We start from the raw sequence: 6,360 nt of genomic DNA, 5'->3' as shown, positions 1-6,360 counted from the left end.
ACAAATGAGAAATGTTTATATTGAGACAAGTGAGAAGCTTGTGAAGAAAATAGTCCACACCAGACATCTTGAGACAATGCTGATGGTTAGAAACAGCGGTTTTAGTCAAAGCCTAGAAACATTCCATACCACAATAACAATATAAACTGCAGTCTGGTGAGAAGTTGCTGTTCTGTGTCTTTTTTAGGAAGCTATTACTGAGATAATAGTCCCAACTGTTTTTTAACTGGAAAACACACAAAAAAAGAAATAAAAAGACAAACCTTTTAATGTTGAACTGATGTAGGAAACCAGTGAATTCTTTTCTAATTACTTCTTTTGTGCATCAGCTTTTTAAATGGTTGGTAGAACACAAGCTGTTCAGTTTTTTCCGTTGCACACCAAATGCTTCTTAAATAGCTAATTGTAGTTTGAGAGTGAACTTGCAGCATACTGAATTAAAGCCTGCTGAATGCATCAGAACATTCCACTTCAGGTTTTGGGTTTGGTTTTTTTTTTTGTTCACCTTAAATTTACTAATAAAACATTGGGTAGTTGAGAGGCCTCTTAATTGAGATCCAGCTTTGTGAGCCTTTCCATGTATGACAATGGTCTTTAGAGTAGCTGCTCTACTGTGTGCTGATAGGGGGAGATGTGTTATAATAGTAACAACCATAAAACAAGTACATTACATGTGTTTAATTTGGGAATTTGCACTGACTCCTTTAATCTCAATACATGTGTCCAATAAACAGTATACTGAAACATCAGCTCGAGTCACAGTATGGCACGTGGATCCACTAACTGATGTTCTGGCCTGCTAAGAGGAGCCTTTAAGTATCTTCACTGCGTAACTTAGCTGTAGATCCAAGTTAGATCCAGATCACCCCAATGTAGGTTTCTTTTGGAAAAGGTCATCTTTTGAACAAAGGCCATTATAGAAGTGACCCTGTTGAGGCAGAACAGTGGCAGTTCTGGGCTGATGCTGTTGCTGAGCCCTTTGTGGATGGTGGTGGGCAAAGTTGTGTTTATTCTATTCAGGTGCTACTGTAGGATAACTCGGGCCTGGTGCCTGTGGCTGGAAAGCTTGAGTGAGCATAACTAAGTGCTATGTCTGAGCCTGCTTGTAGACCCATCGGTTGCACTCTTTGGTGGTTTTACTTGACTCTTTTGTGAATCAGTCTTTGGGGACCTTAACTCTAGTTGTGACTACTTGCACGTAGGGCTACTGTGAGGAGATAGCTTTTTCTTTTGGCAGGGATTTCTCTAATACTGTGATAACATGGTGGTATGTTTGAGAACCAACTTGTAGCTTCAGCATCCTGCTTCCTCCTGGCTTTAAGATGAGGATTCTTGAGTAAATGATAAATCACTTGAGTTTTCTACCTGATGTTACTGTGTCTGGGAAACTTGGATCCTTCCTGGCCATCCTACAGTGTGAAGACTTGACTTGGAAGTCATGAGCTATTGTCTCATACCTGAGGTCAGTGTTGTGCTGCCTTTTACTTCTGTGTTTTCCCTGTATACAGGCTGTCTAAAAAAGAGCAGTTCACCTATATGCCTTTCGGATTTTGCTGTGGCAGGAGTTCTAGACTTCACCTAACCTCTATTTTCTTCCCAAGGTACTGTCTTTTGTGTACAGCAATCAGAGTAGTTGGGAGAATAATGTCCATTTCCTGTTAAGAGCCAGTTAATGGCTGGGACTTTATAGCTGTTGAGAACTTTGTGACCTTAAAAACGTCCTGCTGACCTTCCTTGTTTGATGGGCAGATTCTTTGTGTCTTTGGAGAATGGATCAGGCTTCCTTCTTTCCCCCAAATGCCATCTGAATAATTACTTTGGAGAGAGAGAAACATTAGTGAAAAGGCTTTAACTCTAGACAAATACTGAAAAGATGGTAAATGATACTGAAAAAGTGGTTAAACTTCACATGATTAAAAGCAAATAGGGCAAAACCTTTGTGGTCCAGCAGAATAAGACACAAAACCAGGTCAGGAAAATCTTGATCTTCCTGGTCTTTTCTTTTGGAAGTTCTGGAACAGCCTAAACTCAGTAGTTGGCTTTTCTTACCTCTTCTTTGCAAGAACCATTCGTTATAAGTGCACATCTGAGATGCAAATGTTTGGCTCAGGGGACAAAATTGTGCTGTAAACTATCTCCTGTGGCTACAAAGGGACATGAGGACATTGCTCAATCATCAGCCCCATTAACGAGGCTGCCAGTCACATCCTGAAGATGATGATCATCCCTCTTGCTCATGTGAAGCTGTTGCTTGATTAAAGTGTTGTGCAAAGTATCAGAAGAGATACTTGATGATACAGCTTTAGCTGGAGTTGAGGTTTGCAACTATGAATAGGTGTGTATTTCAGTCTTTAAATCTATGCACCTGCTTTTACAGGTGCATTCCACCTGCATTCAATGTGGATGGGGCTGGAAAGGCTTTTAATCGCTTGAGCTGGCACCAACTAAGTTCTTACAGATGGGGTGGGTTGGTATTCACCACTGACCACAAAATCAGTGCCTTATCAGAAGAATAAGCAGGAAATGATCCCAAACAATAAACTTCCCCTTTTGAACTTGGAAGATAATTTCCTTATTTAAATGTGGGTTTAAATACAGTTCAGATTATTGGCTGGGAACTCAAACATTGCAGGATTGTGGTGTTCCCTTTGAATTCTGGTTTTCTCTGAATGGCAGTTCATTAAGTTGTTTTTAACTGTTCCATCACATCAGTATTGGAGTGTTTGGTCTCATACTAGTCTTGTCTGACTCGTAGTAACACAGGGAGCTTTGCTGTGACCTTTGGGAACATTTCCGTGTTTAACCCCAGGTGAGCACACCCGAGAGGCCATGCAGAAGGCTAATTGCTTAAACTAGAACGTGCTTCTCTTTGGCCAGTTTGTTTTTCCAGAGGGAGGGAGATAGGGAAGGTTCTTCCCTCTTCCTGGTTTGCGAATCCTGTTTATTTTTACATTGGAATGTTTTTCATTCTGGTCAGTGCATTTTCCAAGAGGAAAGGTTCCGTGCTTTTGAGACCTACACCTGACTGCTTAGGCTTTGATGTTGGGTTAGATCATCGAGCACTGAAAATGAAGAAGACATCTGTGCTGTAGCAGGCTGTTGAAGAAACTTAATGGCTTTTCCTTTACATGAAAGCAAGCCCCTGCCCCTCATACATTTCCATGGCACTTTGGAGCAGCAGCTCTGATTCCTATCCATTCTCCAGGGTTTCAAGACCTGGGCACTGTTGAATTCGTGGTGTGGTGTGACAAAGTCCCTTAATGAGAAACTTACTTTTCTAAACAATTTTACTGAGGGAAGAGGTGCTATTCCATTAAGCATTTTCTTAGGCATTTTGAAGTGAATGCATTAAAATAGTCTGTGACTTTGTAGATCCAGCCTTAACAGAGGGAAGGAAATCTTGTTTTCCAAAATCCACATCCTAAAGCCAGTTTGAGCAGCAGGAAAACTTCAGCCTGACTTGGCATTTTGCTCTGCATTGAATTTATTGTCATTAGTTCTTGTCGCAGGTTTTAACCCATTCACTTTAAAAAGTAGATGCTGTTCCCCCCTACTTCTTAATGTTCCTAAAGTAACCCAAGGGGTGTAAGTAGCTCAGCTCCAGCTATATGGTGGCCAGTTTCTCCTTCCTATAAAATGTGCTCAAATACCCAGTTTTGGACCAAGAGTACGCTTGACATCTTGGTATTGAGATAAATTTTAGTATATCCATGAGCCTTTTATTAATGAAAATGTGCTTCCTTTTTAGAAACTATTCACATTTAGAATAAATAATGCTTCTACCATAGAAAATGTCTTCAGAACTCTGTTTAGTTAATTGTCAGGTTTAAACTTTCTGATGGCCTTAAACATACCTGTATGTATGTCTTTGCAGTTCTTTCACTCCACATTTCAATCAAATTTGGTCCATGGCTTATGTAAGCAGTTGAAAAATAAATCTATTTAAATGTTTTATGTCCTGCCCTTTTCAGTAAGTATTTCATACCTGAAGGAATTGCACTTCTGTTGGTGGCTTTATCTCAGTGATGGGGTTTGTGTGGGTTCACCTCCCCCCAAAACACTGTTCTACAGCCTCTAGGATTATTAATTCAATATTTTGATCATTTTTGCTATACTTTAAGACAAATACTTTATCCCAAAACACATCCGGTGATATTAAACACGTTTTCCCTATGATGTTACCTGGTTTTAAATACTTCATTGTTCAAATGCTCAAGCCTTTATGGGGGTCAGTATTAAAAGCTAAGAATAAATACATCTATGCAAATAGGTTGGCTCAGCTTTGACAATTTCATGTTTCTGAAAACTCTTTTAAACCATGTCATGTTGGAGCTGCAATAGGAAAAGACTCTCACAGTTGTGCAACTTGGGGTTTTATACAGAGAACTTCCAAATTGCTGTGGATTTATTAAACAGTGGAGCTTTAACAGTACAAGCCACCTGGTTTTATTGAGACACAAGGTTCCTTATGTTCCCCTGGGACTTCATTTAGTATTGGATAATGTATCCTATTTGTTACTTTCCTGTGTATGTGCTGTTTGCTTTCTGGAGTCTTGTTCCCGTGGGAATACTGTGTATCCAAACTCCCTCTTTTTTCTCCCTTCAGCAGTACCAGAGGACACCACTGACACAGAGTATCGCTTGTGCAGCGCTGCAGTAGGTGGAAGTGGAGTCATGGAATCCTAGGAGGGTTAGGATGGAAAGGACAGTTTACTCCAGCAGGGCTGGGTTTCAACACCAGGATTTCTTTACAACAAAGGATTTAAAAACATGTTGCTGTTGAGGTTTTGTTTATCCCCTTTTTACGGTCAGTCACACAAAGTCACTGATCTAAACCCAAAATAGATGTGAAAGTTCTGAGCCCCGCTGTTGGAGTGGTTTGTAACTCCCTGGGCATTTGTGAGCTGGCTGGTCACACGAGTCAAAAGAGCTGTGACCAGTTCTGTGATCCAGTTTTAAGGAGAACCAAGCTTAGTTCTTGGAGGGCCTACAGGAAGTCTGGTCTATCAGAAGTAAAACTTGGCTTCTATAATACAGCTGACACCAGCACTAGGAACTTCTCGTTTCCTTCTGTAGCTCTAATGCTAACTCTGTTGCCTTGAGCCAATCTCTCCCTTGTCTTTTTAACCTCAAAATGCCAAAACTTTAATTCCTCAGCTTTTTAGCCTCCTTAATATTTGGGACTGACTGCAGGTTAAGCATTAGTATTCCTTCATATTGAAAAAGTAAATGCAACTTACTTTTAAATGTAGATGCAATTTAAAATGTGGCTCTTAGATTCACGTGTGTACTTGCAGTCTGCATGCAGTGAGGAAGGAAGGGTTACCTTAACCTGCTGAATTCCAACCAAGCAGTTTCTTGCAGACCCAGCTGGGTCTGGGTGATACCCACCACACTGGGCTGAAGGCACATGGGAACACACAGTTGTGATCCAAAGTTGTTTTTTTTTCTCTTGAGAAAAAGCCTCCTTTAACTTCCACTTAGACATAACATAGGCCTGAATGCACTGTTCTCAAACCTTTCTCCAAGAAAACTTGTGCATGATTTTGTTCTCCAGCTTCCTCCAGGAAGAAGAGAATGAGACTACAGAGGATCAAAAGTGGAACCTTAAACATAAAGGATGATGATCCTTTTGAGTTGTCCATAAGCAGCCACAAACATTCGCTACTGCTATTACAATGAGGCTCACAAGATTCTTGGTTACTCTTTTGGCATGTGTGTGCTTCAGGTAAGGAGTCAAACTTTTGACTTACTGCACTGGGGTCAATGGCTTTCAGTGTAAATGCTGCAGGAATAGTATTTGTTGCTTCTCTTACTTGTGATGGTCTTTTGTATCCATCAGCGTGCTGGTGGTGTGCTCTGCTGCAGATGGCTCGGGGACATCTTTCCTTGCTGAGGGACTGGCTGCTCCTGGCTGAAGGCAGCTGCCAGTGGGACCCCTTTGGATTCACCCCTCAGTTCCCCTTCCCCTGCTAAAGGGAGGAATTCAGAAATAATGAGCTGGATAAAGGGAGACACGGAAATGAGATTTAAAAAGCAGCACCATACAGGACAGACAGGAAAACGTTAAGAAATAAAGAGACAGGAGGATACATAGAGAAACTAGTGGGGTACAAGAAACACAGGAAAGAATTTAAAAATAAGGACAGGGAAACAGATGGAGGAAGAAATAGAACATACAGAAAGTGATAGGACAGTTCACATAGGTGAGAATGAAAAAGGCAGGAGCTGGAGAGACAGATGTACATGTAAAGAGAAATGTAAAGTGGATGGGGTAAAGGAAAGGGTAAGGAGGAAGCAGGGAAGAGAGGGGCAGGGAAAAAAGGGTGAAAGAAACGCCTGGGGAAAAGTTGAGTGAAA

The sequence above is a fragment of the Nestor notabilis genome, unplaced genomic scaffold, assembly GCF_000696875.1.
Source record: "Nestor notabilis isolate BGI_N333 unplaced genomic scaffold, ASM69687v1 scaffold28576, whole genome shotgun sequence".
NCBI classification, from domain to species: domain Eukaryota; kingdom Metazoa; phylum Chordata; class Aves; order Psittaciformes; family Psittacidae; genus Nestor; species Nestor notabilis.
Note: the sequence above shows the minus strand (reverse complement) of the source record.